We start from the raw sequence: 18,511 nt of genomic DNA, 5'->3' as shown, positions 1-18,511 counted from the left end.
TTGCCTGCCCTCAGTCAGTGCCCAGTCTGATTGACCCTCCCCCGAGCAAACACAGACCTTTTCTGGCGACTTTCAAGGATGTCTTCTCTTGGTGATTATTTGTGGATTTCTTTCTGGGTCAAGCATTAAGTCTGAGGCTTGTCATGAAGTAAGTTCTGAAAGAAAACGAGGAGCTCAAGCAGCTGTCTGCCTCCACACTGCCATCTTGGCCGGAAGTCCTGAAATATCCCTGGGGTTAGTGTTAAGAAGATCTGAGTTCAAATCTAGCTTCAAACATTTAGTTATATGACTCTAGGTATAGTCCACTTCCATATCTTTACCAAGAAAATCACATGAACAATATTGGTGTGATATGGTCCATTGAGGTCACAAAGAAAGTCTTAACTGAAGGACAAGAGGAGTAGGGGTGTCCATCTCAAATAGAAATGGGAGCTACTACTATATTTTTAAGAATCTTTGTGGGCTGCATATTGCTTTAGCCTTAAAATGTAATATTATCTACATTTTGTTGTATTTGTTGTTGTTGTTGTTGTCAAATATTTCCCAATTACATTTTAATTTGGTTTTGGACTTTCCTAGCCTCCTGTCTGATGAAGAATGCATGAGAAGGTATAATATAAAAATGTCTGGAAAGACAGGTTAGTGTCTGACAGACAAATGACAAATTCTTTAGTTATTTCCTCTACTATCATCATCAACCACCTTGCCATGGACTGCAGGGACTGTTTTACTGATGACTGCCTGTCCTGGCTACTCTTCCAAAAAAGCCTCAGCCAATTTCATTATTTCACTCTCTTGCACAGTCTTTCCTGTATATTATTCCCCTCAAAATACCCATTTCACCAAACTATATCAATTCCTACAATTGAATGGAATGTACAAATCTATTTCCCCAGGGCCCACTTACTTTCCCTAAGACTTTCCAGTCCCTAGTGCTTCTCCTCTCAAAGCTTTCTCCTTCCATTAGAAAGTAAGTTCCTTGAGGGCAAGGATTGTAATTCTTTAAATTAGCATCTCTAGTGCCTCCCCCAACCCTTAACCGTCTTAACCATACTTAGCCCCCGAGTAAAATCAAATTTAAAAAAGTTTTAAAATTCATTCATTTATCCTAGGGGCAATAGGGAGTCACTGTAACTTCTTTACAAAAGATTATCTATGAGCTGCTGTATAGAATAGACTGGAGAGTCAGGTGATTAGAATAGCGTTTGATTAAACCACTGCTACAGCAGTCTGTTCCATGTTTATGATTTCTCCTAATCCAGATGCTAAGAATTTCTTCTTCCCCCATTTTAAAATGGATTCTCCCTTATATACAAGAGTTTATTATATAACAGAGAAAAAAGCAGCGTGTATATATAGATAGCTTTGGAATCAGTAAGTCAAATTTAAATCCTGCTTTTGACATTCAAGCTATAAGACTGGGGGTAAGTGAATTTACCTCTCATTATCCCAGGTTCATCTTTCGAAGAGTACTCAATCAGAATTCTCTTTCCTTCTGAAGATCTGAATGTTAGCTATATTACAGCAAAATCCCAGATCATTTTCCCTCCCTTGTTAGAAAGTCCAGTACCTAGTTCACTATTTTCCTTTCCTCCCCAACTACTGTGCTTAAACTAGGGACCTTAAAATCCACTCCGATATTCTCTTAAAATTTTTAATCTCTTAGTTTCTCAGTCTTCTTATGATCATGATTGGAGAAAGCTTCATGATTGTTTTAACTGGGTATATTGCAAATTCATGTTATTCAACCATATCTGGGCCCTCACTGAAGAAAGGCAGTCCTTTTTTCCCCCCTCCTTTTCTTTCCTTCCATTGGAGGCAATTGGGGTCAAGGAACTTGCCCAGGATCACACAGCTAATAAGTGTCTGAGGCTGGATTTGAACTCGGCTCCTGACTTTAGGGCCAGTGCTCTATCTATCTCTTTGAATTTTCTTGATATTACTTTCTCCCACCTTACTGAATATTATTTCTTAATTTTCTTTGCTAGCTCATCATTTATATCAAAGCCTCTAACTGTGGGCTGTTCCTCAAGGTTCTGTTGTAGGCCCTATTAGCTCTTATATCATCTCTCTTTAGAGCACTCCCAGATTTATTTATTCAGCCCTAGTGTCTCCCCTAAGCTTTAGCTCCACATTAGCAATTACGGTTGGGCATTTCAATATCTTTGTCTCAGAAACAACTTAAATTCAATACGTACAAAAGTCATTGTTTCTCCTAAATTCTTCCCTTTTACAAACTTGCATATTTATTCTGAAGCTACTATCATTCTTCCAAGTTTACCATGCTCATAAACTTTACATTATCCTCTTACCTCTTCTACTTTCCTCATGCCATACATTCAGTGGATTGTCATATTTCCCTCCCTCCCTCCTTCCTTTCTTCCTTCCTTCCTCTTTCTTTCTTCCTTCCTTCCTTTTTCTTTCTTCCTTCCTTCCTTCCTTTCTAACTATCTATCTATCTCTCCTATCTGACTCTCTTCATTTTCACAGCTACCACCTTAGGTCCTTAATACCTCCTTCCTAGATGATATTAATAGCCTCTTATTTCTTCTAGGATAACATATAAACTGCTCTGATTAGTTCTGAAAATCCTATGCAATCTGGTTCCAAACTACTCTCCAGCTTACTGGACATCACTTTGCCCATTGCACTCTGAGATGCATTTTTTCTCTCTGTTCTTTACAGATCACACTCCATTTCTCATATCTGTGCCTTAAGACTGGCTGTTACATGTGCTTGGAATACATTTCCTTATTATCTCTGACTCATAACGACCCTGTCTTCCTTTAAGAAACATCTCAAACTCCATCTTCTTCAGAGAAGCCTTTCCCGATTACCCCATTCTCCCCACCCCAACTACAACTGCTAGTACTTTTTCTCTAAAACTGTTTTGGATTTAACTGCTTTTCATTTAAGCCTGGATATATTCACTTTATATTTATAATATTTCCTTTTTTCATGTGCTTTTTATCTCCCCCAATTAGGACATTAGGTCTTTTGGAGTAGGAATTATTTTATTCTTTATTCTTATATTCCCAATACTTCTCTAGTACATGATAGTAGGTGCTTATTAAGTACTAGATTGATTATCAGTTAGAGGGGAGGTGCTATCTGCCTTAAAGAAGGAAGTTTACTCATTAGGAGCTCCTCTCACTGATAAAATCACCCCTCCTAACTTCTTTTTCCTCACTTTCCTTCCCCATCAAAAGTATAAGGGATTGTGCTAGGTTCTGGGAATAGACACAATGCCACCATAATTTAATCTAAAAGTGGGTAAGGAGAGAAATAATCAGCCCTTTCTTCAGCTCAGTATCCACTGCATGCATTAGCAGGGGAATATCCATAAGGATGAGCTCTTCCTGCCTCAGTTAGATCACCGGGGAAGGAGGAAGATGCTAACGATCCCATCTAAGGAATTCAGGTCTCATTGTTCCTTCTCACTCCAGCATTCTGTGGTTCTATGACCCTCTCAAATCTCAACAGCAGGAATGGCTTCCAAAGAAAGACAAGGAGAATGAAACAGGGCTCTGCTGGTCTTTAGCTGAGATGCTCTCCTCCTCCGCTGCAAAGATCTGATCTCAGAGCCCCACCTGCTGGATACACTTATCCCTGGCGTCAGGGAAAGGCCTGAATTGGAAAGGATGTAGACTATGAGTAGGCCCTCCTTTAAACAAATCCCCCACACTAAAGCTTATCAGAAGGAGATCAATTAGTATCTGTTTATGTCTTTTGCTTGAATTGAAACTTTATTTAATTGATCTACTTCCCCTCCGGTAGCCAACGGCTTCAGTGACCACTGCCACATACAAAGGCCTAAGATTTGGTACTGAGAGGCTTGGTACACATATGTTTCCAAACACTTTGTCAATTCTCCTTTACATACACTATTTATTCTTAGATTTAGATAGATTCTATTCATCACATCAAAGAAAGATTCATTTATTTCTATGATTTCTAGAATTTTTAACAGAAGCAAGGTATTGGATTTTATCAAAAGATTTCAGCATCTATTGATATGGCCATATATAATGTTATTATTTATATTAACATGGTTAATTATGTTTGTAGTCTTCATTATGTTCAACCAACCCTGAATTCCTGATAAAACTAACTTTGTTTTAATGTGTAATCTCTCTAATATGTTGCTGTGGACCACTTGCTAACATTTAAAATTTTTTTCTATTAAAGTTCATTAGGAATATTGGTCTGTAGGTTTTTTTTTCTTTGTTTTGTCTCTCCTTGGTTTATCTATCAAGATCATATTTGTACTGTTGAAAGAGATTGAAAAGGAGTCTTCTTAACATTCCAGGTTCAGTTAGTATTTGAATTAATTGTTCTTTTAATGCTTGATAGAATTTACTCCTAAATCCATCAGATGCTGGTGTGTTGTTTTTTTTGTTGTTGTTTTGGAGTTTATTTATGGCTTTTCAATTTCTTTTTTTTCTGATATTGAGTTATTTAAATAATCTATTTCTTTTTCCATAATTCTGAGTAGTTTATATTTTTGTATTCATCTATTTATCAGTATTGTTAACATAATAATTGGGTAAAATAATTTCTGATTTCTTTTATTTCCTCTTCAATTATAAATTCTTCTTTTTCATTTTTGATACAGTGATTTGTTTTGCCTCTCTTTAAAAAAAAAGATTAGTAAATTATTTCTTTTATTAGTTAAAAAAATAGCTTCTAGTATTATCAATTTAATGATCCTTTTTGCTTTTACTTTTAACTTTGATTTCTTCAATGTCATAATTTCTATTTTGTTATTCAGTTGGGAATTTTTATCCTCTGATATTTGTATCAATGTTTGCCTTGCTGACTAACTCCTACTTGTGGAAAAGGCAGTTTAAAAACTTCATCAGAGAGATGGATAAGGAGAGACACAAAGGGAGAGATCCATGCCCTTCTTTCATTATACAAGTCTTGTCAGAGGATAACCTCTGAATTGTAATACTGACACTCATTCGGCATTTAATCATATATATTATCACATGTTATTATTTAATTTTTTTGTAAGTGCAAATTTTGTCTTTCCAATTTGATTGTAAATTCCCGAAGGTTAGGGATTTTTTTTATTAATGTCTTAATATCCCCAACAATGATAACCATATTTTCTGTTTTGAAAGCTGTTAACACATGATCTGCCAATGGGCATCCTTTTTGTGAAGCTCTATTCATCACTTTCTTTTCCTGAAATTAGTAACCTGGAAAATCTGGGAGACATTTGTCATTATAAGCACATCACCTGTCAGAGGGCTGCATCACAGTCATTACTCAATAAAGTTTTATAGAACTAAGCAATCAATCAACTAGAGCTTGTTCAAATCTGCAAAAGTCGCAAAATTAGGGTGAGATTGGTAAGGGAAATGACCTCAGATATTTTGGGAGAAAGCATAGTGTTCCTACTGGAATCCTACTGTTAAGAGAGGCTTCCTTGACCCAACAACACCAACTGTATAAGAAATTCTCTGTTATCTCTATTTGAAATAGATAGCACTGTCTATATTTAGTGTGTGAGTGTGTATATATCTGTATGTGTATGTGTGTGTGAGTGTGTGTGAGTATATGTGTGTATGTGTGTGAATGTGTGTGAATGTGTATGTATGTAAATATGTGTGAATGTGTATGTATGTAAATGTGTATGTGTGTAAATGTGTGTATGTGTGTAAATGTGTGTGAATGTGTATGTGTGAGTGTGTGTGAATGTGTGAGTGTGTGAATGTGTATATGTGTGTGTATGTGTGAATGTGTGAGTGTGTGTGAGTGTGTGAATGAGTGTGTGTGTGTGTGTGAATGTGTGAGTGTGTGTGTGAATGTGTGAGTATGGTGTGTATGAATGTGTATGTATGTAAATGTGTGTGAATGTGTATGTGTGTGTAAATGTGTGTATGTGTGTAAATGTGTGTGAGTGTGTGTGAATGTGTGAATGTGTGTGTATGTGTATATGTGTGTATGTGTGAATGTGCGTGAGTGTGCGTATGTGTGTGTGAATGTGTGTGTATGTGTGAATGTGTGAATGTGTGTGTATGTGTGAGTGTGTGAATGAGTGTGAGTGTGTATATGTGTGTGTGAATGTGTGTGTGAATGTGTATGTGTGTGTGAATGTGTATGTATGTAAATGTGTGTGAATGTGTATGTGTGTGTAAATGTGTGTATGTGTGTAAATGTGTGTGAGTGTGTGAATGTGTGTGTATGTGTATATGTGTGTATGTGTGAATGTGTGTGAGTGTGCGTATGTGTGTGTGAATGTGTGTGTATGTGAATATGTGTGAGTGTGTGAATGAGTGTGAGTGTGTGTATGTGTGTGTGTGAATGTGTGAGTGTGTGTGTGAATGTGTATGTATGTAAATGTGTGTGAATGTGTATGTGTGTGTAAATGTGTGTATGTGTGTAAATGTGTGTGAATGTGTATGTGTGAGTGTGTGTGAATGTGTGAGTGTGTGTGAATGTGTGTGTGTGCATATGTGTGTGTGAATGTGTGAATGTGTGAGTGTGTGAATGTGAGTGTGAGTGTGAGTGTGAATGTGTGTGTATGTGTGAGTGTGTGAATGTGAGTGTGTATGTGTGTAAATGTGTATGTGTGAGTGTGTGTGTATGTGTATATGTGTGTGTATGTGTGAATGTGTGTGAGTGTGCGTATGTGTGTGTGAATGTGTGTGTATGTGAATATGTGTGAGTGTGTGAATGAGTGTGAGTGTGTGTATGTGTGTGTGTGAATGTGTGAGTGTGTGTGTGAATGTGTATGTATGTAAATGTGTGTGAATGTGTGTGTGTAAATGTGTGTATGTGTGTAAATGTGTGTGAATGTGTATGTGTGTGTGTGAATGTGTGAGTGTGTGAATGTGTGTGTGTATGTGTATATGTGTGTGTATGTGTGAATGTGTGTGTGTGTGCGTATGTGTGTGAATGTGTGTGTGTGTGAATGTGTGTGTGTGAATGTGTGTGTATGTGTGTGAATGTGTGTGAGTGTGTGAGTGTGTATGTGAGTGTGTGAGTGTGTTCTTAGACTTTTCCCCACAGTACCGTATTTGGTCCCTGTTGTAGCCACGGCACTTCCCTTGAGCCCCACGGTCACACATACGGTAGCTTTACCCCATTACAGGCTGCACTCCTGGGCCTGACTCTCAAGGCCCTCTTACCGTCTTCCCCATACATGCCGAGGGGGCACGTAGAACATGTTCGGCCCGCACCTGTGATTTCACTGATGGAGGTAACTCCTTGTACACGCAGACTAGCCGTTGTTCTACAACTTAAACATTCTTAGGGAATGGCCGGGGCCCTGAGAGACATAGAGTGACCATTGCACGCCAGCGGCGGGATTGAATCCGGACCGCTCCTTGGCCTCCGGTGGGACACTGCACCGAGGGACCACGCGGTGGAGGGGCAGACACGGGACCTCTGCTGTCCCTGGTTTGGGACCCCTGGGGTGTTCGGTCCGGTTCACAGGGCTGACATGGGGGGGGGGCGCTTCCTGGTCTCCAGGTTTTCGGTGATTGGCTGGAGTGGACGCCGGTCCGTATCTGATAGGTCACCCGAGGCTCCGAATGAGTGTCTGTAGAACGAAGGAAGCTTTGTCTTTGACAGGCCATTCATACAGAATCTTAGGGAAACCATAGAATTTTGGAACTGGAACGTCCAACTCCATTATTTTATAGGTGAGGAAACTGAGATGTAGGGAGGGATGTGATTTGCCCCTATCAAAAAACCGCTGAGCGGGTGGAGATAAAGGTACGAATGAGGAGAATGGACTGCTTCCATCATCTCCAAGCGTGAGCTCTCTCACGTTTTCCCTTCCCTCCCTTCCCCCTCCAAACACAAATGGAAGAAACTTCTGGAGTCTCCTGGTGGGGGCCTAATTGCTTTAGTCCTCCCGCCAGAAGGCGGAGTCTATACTCCTGGGGAGGGGAAAGATGTGGGTGGTGACGCGGTGAGGGGGGAGAAGAGAGCAGCCCTCTCTATGGTCTCGCTGCCCGAGTCCCTTCCCCCCGGTGATGCTCTATGGTTCTTCCTGTCACTAGACAGAAGGGGGCGCTGCGCGCAGGCGCAAGAGGACGACGCGACTGGGCCGGAAGGAACGCGTTGGTGCCTTTTGCTGAATGAAGTGGTGGCTGCGGCGACGGCGGCTGAGACTGGGGTCGGTCCGGAGCTAGCGCGCCCTGGGGTGAGTGCTTGAGGACGGGGAGAAGGGATGAACCTGAGGCCGCTCCCTCGGTGGCTGAGGGCGGCGACGACAGCCTGAGTGAAGGTGATTTCTCATCGGCGCCGTCGCCTCCATTAAGCCACCCGGGAAGTGTGAGGGAAAGAGGTGGGTGTGGGGGGAGGCGGGCGGGCGGGCGGGGGTCGGGTTTGCGAGCGGACGACTGCGCCGGGGGACTGGGGGAGAGCCCGGGGGTGGGGGTGGGGGAGGGGACCCGGGAGAAGGACGGACCGGAACGGACGCCTCGGGGACGGACCGAGGCCTAATCGTGGCTCTGGGGAGGAGAAGGAGGCAAAGGCGCTGGTGAGGGAGGCCGGCAGGCCCCGCGGAGGGGCAGAAAACAGAGCAGAGGTGCCCGAGACAGGGAAGCCGAGTGCGAGGGGAGGCCATCGGCCACACGGTGGGGGGCCCGGATGCGTTCCGCGAGACGTGGGGCCAGACTTCAGCCAGGAGGGTGGCTGGGCCGGGCTCCGGAACCTCCCCTCATCGCTCTTCGTCTGTTTTTTTTCTCCCCCGTTTCCCCAGGTTTCATAACCTCCCTCATTACCTTTCAGAGAGATCTTTAAAATTCGATTTCGGGTAACTTCTTGGCTGTATTTTTTTTCCAGATTCAGCTCCAGGTTTGTCTCAAGGGTTTAAATACTTACCAGTTCATGTTGTTTTTGTTTTTAAAGGATTCTGGCTCTCACCAGATAATTTAAAAGGACTGAAGGAAACGTTCCATTGGCTAGGGGCATGAGAAACTGGTGTTTAGGTTCGTCTAAGCTCTAGTTAGCTTCTATAGAAAACGGTTCCCGGGTAGACTTTAATAGCAGCTTTTAAAAAGCCGACTTGAGCTTGGAATTGATTTTTTTTTTCCTATGTAGTGTGACCATGAAGTCTTGGGGACTTAGGGTGTGTGGGGATCTGGTCACTTAAAAGAAATTAATTTTTTTTTTTGTTTTTTTTGTTTTTGTTTTAAGGGGAGGAATATGTGAGAAGGAGCTTTGGTTTAGTAAGGAACTCTTAGTGTGGAAAATCTACTAATGCAGATAAGCAGATCTCAGAGGTAAAGTGACTTACCCTGCTAATGTTGTCACAGGCCTTGAACCCAAGCTTGATTCTGGGGACTGACTGAGGCAGCTCCATTATACCGAGCTGGCTCTTAATTTTCGAAAATTGAATTTTACTTAAATTTGGAACTGTATTTACAGGAATAGGTAAGTATATAGGTTGTGTAGTGAAAAGGGTAGAGATAACAATAGCATTTACCTTTCAAGATTAATATAAAAAATCAAAGGTGAAGGCATTCAAAATTAATGTTAGAACTATGATGTATAAATGTTGCTATTAATCATCATCAAGATGAGTCAAGAATCCTGGCTTTGCCATGCTTTAAATATCTATGTGACCCTGGGCAGATCACTTAATTCCTCTCAATCTTCTTTTCCTTGTTGGTAAAATGAGAGTATTAGCTTAGATGATCTCTCTGGCCTTTTCCAGCCAAAAATCAATGACCCAATGAATTTTTTAGTAAATTCAAAGTTATTTTATTGCTGGATAGGTCTATACCATAATTTGGACTCCCCTGTCATAATTGGAAAGTCTATCTAGAACAAATTCCAGATAGAGCCACATTACAATTTGGACTCTCCATCATTGGTGGAAAGTCTGTTTATACTAAATCCAAAAGCATATATGCTCCGGATAAAATTTATCAACTTTTCTACAATCAACAACATTTTTAAATGTTTGGTCCATCCTCCCCAAAATGGGTAAAATTCTATTCATAAGCTTAGACTGAATGCTATTAGGTAAAAACAAAACAAAACAAAACAAAAAAAAACTACTATAATATTTTTATATTTAAAAACTGACATCTTAAAAATAAGCTGTTGCATAATATAATAAATGATAATATAATTAGTAGCCATATCTGTAGCTATCTAGCCAATTTGATTATAAGAAAAAACTCATTGAATATTTTTAGCAGGAAGTACATTCATCTGTCCTAATTTGAGTATTAGTTTGTAATTTCAAAGGTGAAATATATTATTGAAAAAAAAATGGACTCTTTGTCCTATAAATCAAAAATTTCAAATTTGAATGACAAAGCTTTCATTAATGTTTATAATATGCCAGGTAACCACTGATTTCCAATTTCTTCAATTTAAACTGCCCTTTTCAAAGTTGCCACTGATTTCCAGTTGCCAAATCAAATGACTTTTTATTGGTCTTTATCCTTCTTGATCTCTCTATAGCTTTTGACACCGTCAGCCCCTTTCTCTAGGGTTTTGTGATACTTCTAGTACCTTCTAAGATTCAATTCAGGGAGAAGGAAAAGAAATGAACATTTATTTAAGTCCTACTATGTGCTAGACAGATATTATCTCAATTGATCCTCACAAAAGGGATCTCCAGTGTTGGAGGTAGATGCTGTTTTAATTCCCCTCCCCCCTTTTTTTAAATGAAGAAAGTGAGGTAAACAGGCAAACTTGGGATCACAGCTTATGTCTGAGGCTGGATTTGAACTCAGGTCTTTCTGACTCTAGGTTCAGTGCTCTAGTCACTATACTACATATGGTTTGTCTTGTTTGTATATTACAGTTTGAATAGTGCCAGTTTTTGCCTTTCTATCCCCAGGAATTAGCACAAAGGCTTACTCTTTTAATAAATACGTGTTGATTTGATGCCATTCTTTTCTAAGTTTTCCTTCTACCACTTTGACTCAGTCTTCTTATTTTGATCTTCATCCAAGTTACACATCTTCTTTTAAGAAGATGAACAATGTTTTTTGCCTTTCTTTGTAAATCCAACTTCTAACATATTTCTTGACACACTTGTTGATTTGACTTGGTGATATGAATATAAAAGTGAGACAGCCCCTGCCCTCAAGGAGCTTACATTCTGAGGAAGACAACATATATGAGTGGTGGCAGCAAGGGAAGGCAATATCTGAGGTGGGGGAGCAGAGTATCAACGGATGAGCTGATCAACACCATAGCCAATTGACAGCCTAAATCAGAACAATTATAGTACAGTGTTGATTTTGCTATTAAATCAAAAAAAACAAAAAGTATAAATGCATGGGTGAGAGCCTCCATATAGTTGTGTTGAATTTCTGTTTACTTATTAATTAGGACATTTATCTGGCCAGAGTATAGTTCCTTAGCTGAGTGGATTCACTCTCTAGAAGTCCTATTTCAGGTAGAAAGAGTGACAAGGAGGCAGTGGCAAGTTATATGACTGAGTGGTTTGTGAAGCCTGAAATTTATGTTTTAAAGTTATTTCCAGAAAGATACTTTTAAACTCTTTTTGAATTTCATAACTAACTATATTTGCAGATGTGAAGTTGTGGGTGCTATTATGGAAGTTATTTTGGAGGGCTCCGCCTTATAAAAATAAATGGTTTAATTTGCCTATCTTTCAGTATTGATCAACAGTTATTGGTTTTATATGTATCTCTGCCAAAATATGTAATGTAGAAATATTTCTCAACTGTCATCTCCCATTTCTGGAATTCTCTTTACTAATGCTCTTCAGCTAGATGAACCAGGAGGCAATAATAATGCTTTCATAGGATAACAGAATACAGCAGTATTTTTGTTTTTACTTCTTTAGGGGCAAAAAAAATTTTCTCAGAAAGGGAGTTCTAGAATTAGAATAGTGGTTGTTAAAAAGTGAAATTATGGAATATGAAAAGGGACTAGTATTTTCTTGTGTATACATTATACTCTTCATTAGCTGTGGGTGACAAATCTTATTTTAAAGTGCTTCCAGTAATCTGTTTAATTTTAGTCATCTCAAATTCTGTTGCATTCCATCAAAATTTGATGTTAAGAGAATTTTCTAAGTGGCTCAATTTTCTTATTTATAGTGTAAGATTGGGATGCCTTGTGATTTGTTAATTTGACAGCAGCATTAATAAAATCACAGTTAAGAATATAGCAACCCTTTTAAAATCACATATTTAAAAATGAAAAAAAATTGTGTATTTGTATGCTGTTTATCTTTGGATATCAAGATGGAAGAAAGGAGGACTGATCTAGACTTGGCTCTTCATAATTTGTTTCTATCAGTGGATAACAACCATGTTTTCCAAATTATAATAATCTTTTCCAAACTCAGAAAGTTAGAAATTATGTAAATAGTCAGAAATTAGCTACTCTGTTTATCCCAGAAAAATACACTAAAACTGCTTCGGCCCCCATAGATGACAGAAATTAGAGGAAAGAAGGATGAAAGGTACATGCTGATTTCAGAGTTGGAAGGTACCTTAAAGGTCATTTATTTCAACCTATACCTGCTCAGAAATCCTTTTGTACAGTATCCTCAACATATGGTTATTTAGGTTTTATTTGAAAACTGATCATTCTACTTTTAGGTGACAATAATTTATAAGAAATCTTCCTAACAGAAGAAAAACATGCGTTTGTGATTGATAGAATACTGAATTTTAGTAATACCTGGCTTTAAGTCTGCGTCTTTCCCCTTACTACTTGTGTGATCCTAAGCAAGTCACTTCACTGCTAAGCTTCAGTTTCTTCACTTGTTATACAGTGGTAATGGTACTTATGCTTCCTACCTTACAGGGTTTTTATGGGGGAAAAAACAGCTTTTTGTAAACATGAAAACACTACGGAAAGGTGAGCTATTATTATTGTTGTTGTTATTGTTATTGCTGCTTTTAGTTGTGCTCCCTGGAACCAGATCTCCTTCAAATACGTGGACAGCTCTCATGTCCCCTGTGAATGTTCTCTTATCCAGGACCAGTCATCTCTAATTCCTTCAAGCAACCAGAGGTAGTTTGGTGTCACTGGATTTGAATTCTTTTTCCTTGCAAATGAGACCAGCACATGGGTGTGTGGAGGATGGGAAGAAAGGAGATGTGCATGAATGTGCAGTGGGTGGATAAACTAGTGTCTTTGTATTGTGACAAGAGGTGGGAAGCCGGGGTGTGTTTAACTTTTGTTTTAAGTTTCTGATATCAGTAGTATAAACAAATTTGCCATTTGATCACAAAAACATATTTGGCTCAAAAAATAGATATGTATAGCTTTATGTACCACTTGATTGTGATAACTGATCTAATGGAATCTAGGATGATGCTCATAATAGCCATGTAAAATGAGTGCTCTTAATGTGAGTTTGTGATCTTCTGGTGGGTCTTCAACTGAGATTTGGGCACATCTGCTCCCAAATTGTTCATTTTTCTGCCTTATGTGTCAAGTCATCAAGCTAAGATTACCTTCTACATACTGGTGTTCTGCAAAGCACCAAGGATTCAAAGAAAGGCAAAACAGCTCCTGTCCTCAAAAGAGCTCACATTCTAATGGGGTAGACATGCAGATACCTAAAATTATATACAGGGTAAATTGTAGAAAATCCCAAAGGAAAGTACTCACATTAAGGAGCACAGAGAAAGGCTTCTTGACAAGTTGGGATTTTAGCTGATACTTAAAAAACAAAACAAACAAACAAAAACATAAAAGGAAGACATGATAAGAGAAAGAATTTCAGGAGAAATACCCAGATTTAGGAAATGGAGTGTCTTTATGTTAATAGCAGCCAGGAGGCCAGTTTACTAGGTCATAAAGTATATGGAAGGGAGTGAGTTGTAAGAAGACTAGAAAATCAAGAAGGGACAAGGTTATGAATGACTAATGTTAAAAAAGAGGATTTTATAATTGATCCTGGAGGCACTTGGGGAGCTACTAGAATTTCTTGAATAGAGGATATAGCCCAACCTGAATTTTAGAAAGATCACTTAGATAGCTGAGTGAAAGATAGGCTGAAGAAAGGTTACAGAAAGTTTTAGATTGATCAAGTCTTAAGATCACATACAATGATAGTTCACCTGGCTATTGTATATGTATAAGCTTTCTTTTGACTAGACCAGTGGTCCTCAATCTTTTTAAATAGGGAGCCAGTTCACTGTCCCTCAGACTGTTGGAGGGCCGGACTATAGTAAAAACAAAACTTCACACTGTCTCCTCCCTTCAGCCCATTTGCTATGACCTGGCAGGCTTCATCTGGCCCTTGGGCTGTAGTTTGAGAACCCCTGGACTAGACATTTATATTAAGTCCTACTAGAAAGTACTTATCCCTACCCCCAACAGTTAAGCAAAATTTTAGATGCTTTGATTGTGATATTAATAATTGGCAGTCATATCAGTTAATATTTAAAATTATAAAAATACTTTATGCATTATCTTCACTTGAGCTCCACAAAAACATGTGAGGTAAGTACTACAAATATCACCATCCCATTTTAAAGATAAGGAAACTTAAGGCTCAAAAAAGTGAAGTGACTTGCTTGTGGTCACCCAGCTAACCTTGATGTCATTATTTATTTTTCCTTCATATGTTACCCAGGCAAAAATAAATTATGCTTTAAAACTAGGGCATTTAACAAGAGTAAAGGAGAAATTATGACCCCAGATGTATTTATTGTACAGTAGCTATCTAAAGTGCAACACTTTTTAAGAGCTGTTCTGTTCCCATAGTTGAGAAATACAAATTTTCATTTCTGAAATATTCAACTAAGACAAAGATTGGGCATATAACCTTTTTGAAGCTCTGATGAACTACTAGGTATTTAAGAGAAAATAATTTTGATTAATAGAGTAACACTATTAGTTAAGATTGGAACCTGAGTTTTTCTAATGCCAAATTTAGCTCTCTGTCCACTTTGCCATGTCACTTTACACTTTTGAAGTTTACTGATTAAGGGAAATAAAAGTTGCATGTTATAGTAAATTAATAACATTGACTATCCTATTGACCCTGTTTGTATTGCTTCTTAGTCTTGTTTCTGTTTACAGTGTTGTAGTAATTGCTCATATTCTTCTGGACACTTTCTTTACTCTCCATCAGTATTAGTTTCCCCATATTTCTCTCAGTTGTTATTCATCACTTCTTAAAATCAAGAATATTCCCTTTAGATAAAAACATTTAGATTTGGAAAGGAATCTGAAAGGTCATCTGGTCCCACCTCTCTCATTTTACAGGTGAAGATACTGAAGTATGTTACTGAAGTAGAGAAGTGAAGTGACTTGCTTCTGATCACAGAGGTATTTTAAGTGCCACATCTTCGATTTGAAACTTGGGTTCTGTGACTCCACAGCCAGACTCTTTTCTCTATACCACCATATTTGTTCAACTATTCTGTCAACCATTGGGTACATATTTATATCTTTTTACTATCATAAATCATGATACTATGAATGTTTTTGAAAATACAAGACTTTTCTTTCTGTTAGTAACCTATTTAGGTTATAGACCCCAGTGATGGGAACCTGTGATTAAAGGGCATGAAGCAACTTAATGACTTTTCTTGCAAATTGTTTTTTCCACCTGTTAGACTAGTTGAAATACTGGTCTTTCCACAGTTCTTCCAAAAATTAGTTTCTTCTTATATTTGGTAATTTGGTAATGAATGGGTGGCAAATAGATCAATCAAAGGAGAGAGCATTGGACCTGGAGTCAGGAAATCCTAAGTTCAAATTTGGCCTCAGATACTCACTAACTGTGTGACCCTGGTCAAGTCACTTAACCTCTGTTTGCCTTAATCTATTGCAAAAGGAAATGGCAAACCACTCCAGTATCTTTGCTTAAAAAAACCCAACTACAACAATCCAGGGTCATCAAGAGTTGGACGTGACTAAACGACAAAAAATCATAACAGCAGCTGAATGAGCCTTTCGTATAGTGTGCTTCACCCAGTTGTTAACATAGTCATGACATGTTTTTAGAATATTTTTATTATGATAAGCATGTCAGTCAGTTTAGTGAACACCTTGGAGAGGATATCTGGATAGTATTCTCCCATTGGCCAATTAAATATGACATTATCACAAGACTGTTTAGTGTATTGGCCCAGTGTAAAGGGTTCCTCTTGGAGGGTGTAGGGAAGAGGTGAGTTTTCTGCAGACCTAAAACATGAAGGTGGGGTGGAACAGGTGTCCATGGAAAAATACCAGACTTGAAATCAGAAGATTTGGGGTTCAAGTTCCAACACAGGTAATGTACTAGCTCTGTGTGCAAGTTGATCTAGTCCAAGGGTTAAGGACATATGGGTTCTATGAACTTGTTTGTTTTTTAATCAACTATTTTTCAATATAATTAGCTTCCCTTCCTTATCCTATGTATTTAATTTTATAAAGGAAAAAAAAAGATTGAGAAAGGTTTCATCAGATTGCTAAAGAGATCATTTAGACAAAAGAGGTTAAAAACCCTTGCACTAGGCAGTGAAGAAAGCATTTTATAAGACATAAAGCATCATGGAAATGTGAGCTTGTCATACCTCTTTACAGCTTTCTTTTTTTAGGGGGAGAGGAGAAGATGGTTTTGAGGACTCAGAGCTGACCTAGGGGTTGAGGAGGGGTGAATGAGACCTGGTGCTCCTAACATAGGAGAGGATATACAAAGAAGGTTTATATTTGAGGTCTCCCAGCTGGAGTGAAGAGATTTGGTGAGCCCTCTCAGACCTGCAGTTCCAGGTTTCTTTGGTTCGAGTATTCACTTGTTATTTGTTTATTCAGTCTCCCTTGGTTCATGGTTGGAAGAAAGATAAGTGAGACCTGGACTGTCCCTTTAAGATAGTTAAAATCTAGTAGTAGGAGGTAAAATAGTTAATAGGCTTTGGAATTTATTTTTTGTTTGTTTCACCTGTAATGTTACTTTACCTTTTCACATACGAAGCACATAGTAAATTTTTTTTAGTCATTTTTTCATTTCAAGTGTGAAAACTCCCCCTACCAGTGCAAATTGGCAACTTTATTTAACTGTTTTTCCCACTCTCAGATTCTGACCAAGCACTCCAGCTCCCTCTCTAATTGAATCACGAAAAAAAGCATTAATTGTTTATTATGTGCCAAGCACTGTAAGAAGTTCTGGGGATAGAGGAACAAAAAAACAAAGTTCCCTAAGGAACTTCTGTTGTAATGGAAGCGACTATTCTTATAGAAGAATGTTGACCAGAGAGGGATATATTAGTTTGGGAAATTAAAGGAATTGACGAATGAAGCTATAGGAAAGTATATTGTTATATTCTTTCCAGGTTCTCAGGATCTGTGTCAGAGTTGGTTTAAGTTATGATTCTAGGAGCATTCTCTCTAGTATTCCCTTTCCAGTTCTGAATATGACATAAAAAAAATTCCCATCAATACCAGTGTGGTTAAAATTAGAAGAGAAACAAGTGGTGAAAAAAAAAAATCTCTGTAGCATGTTTCTCTGATTTCCAAGATAGAGAACTGATTCAAATATATCAGAGTAAGCCATTTCTTGAGAGATAAATGGTTGAAGAACAGGCAGTTTTCAAAAGAAGATATCTAATTTATCAGCAACCATTTCTGGGGAGAAAAAAAAAAGTTCCAAATTAGTAATAAAAAAAATGGGAAATAACACAGTCCTGAGGACCTACCTCACATCCTTCAGAAAGAATGACAAATGTTGCAGGGGCTATGGGAAAACATACACTAATACATTCTTGATATAGCTGTGAATTGGTCTAGCCATTCTGATTAGCAATTTGGAACAACATTGAAAAAGTCACTAAATTTACATATTCTTTGACCCAGTGATACCAGTACTAGGTCTGTGCCCCAAGGAAAGGTAGGTACAAAAATATTGATGCCTCTTTGGGTGACAAAAAACTGAAAGCTAAATTGTTGTTTGTGTATTGGGGAATAGTTAGACAAATTAATATATAAATTTGGTAGAATTAATAATTATACTAGAGAAATGAGAAAAGGAAGAGTTTCAAAGAAACCAGGAACTACCCATATGAATTGATTATGGAATAAAAAATAAAGCCAAGAGAAATTTATGCACTATTGTAAAAAAAAATAATTATGAAAGACGTGAGATTTCTAGCCAGTGAAATAATGAACTATAATTTCAGAGGACCAGTGATGAAGAGAGGTGATTGATGCAGAAAGAGATATATTTTCTGATAAAACCAATGTGGGAATTGAGGGTGTTCCCCTCTCCCCTTATCTACTATGCATATTTGTTACTTTTTCACAGTGATGAGGGGGTGAGAGGGAGGTGTGTGAGGATGAAGAATAGAGCTAGAATAGTAGAGAAGAAAGAAAAGGTTTTTTTCCCCTAATGTAGAGAAGAAAAGGAAAGTCAAAAAAGCAGCACAACACATTCAGGGCAGCTTTGAAATTTATTGTATACTTTAAAAAAGTAATAGAAATTTTGTGTTTCCTATAAAATTCTCATTTTCTGTTTCCTATAAAATTCTCATTTTCTGTTCAATATATGTAGAAAGGTCCATTTTATTTGGTGTTAATTTCAGAATTTAAAAAAAAATGAAATTTTCCCTTC

The 18,511-nt window shown here is 38.1% G+C and overlaps 1 protein-coding gene across 3 annotated transcripts in view; it reads left to right on the top strand.

Moving 5' to 3' along the window:
- The first annotated feature begins 7,582 nt into the window (after nucleotides 1-7,582).
- The window catches only part of RNF216 (ring finger protein 216), a 167,936-nt gene continuing 157,007 nt past the window's right edge, over nucleotides 7,583-18,511 (top strand). Inside the window, exons 1-3 of one of the 3 annotated variants that reach the window (XM_074281241.1) lie at nucleotides 8,127-8,161; nucleotides 12,769-12,822; nucleotides 15,187-15,249. The gene's annotated coding sequence lies outside the window, so the exon portion shown is untranslated. Of the gene's footprint in view, nucleotides 7,656-8,022; nucleotides 8,162-8,840; nucleotides 15,358-18,511 lie in introns of those variants that run through there. The other 2 variants (XM_074281240.1, XM_074281242.1) reach the window with 2 other exon arrangements.

This window comes from Sminthopsis crassicaudata, chromosome 1 (assembly GCF_048593235.1).
Source record: "Sminthopsis crassicaudata isolate SCR6 chromosome 1, ASM4859323v1, whole genome shotgun sequence".
NCBI lineage: Eukaryota > Metazoa > Chordata > Mammalia > Dasyuromorphia > Dasyuridae > Sminthopsis > Sminthopsis crassicaudata.
The sequence above is the reverse complement of the archived record's forward strand: the minus strand, read 5'-3'. Positions and strand labels throughout refer to the sequence as shown.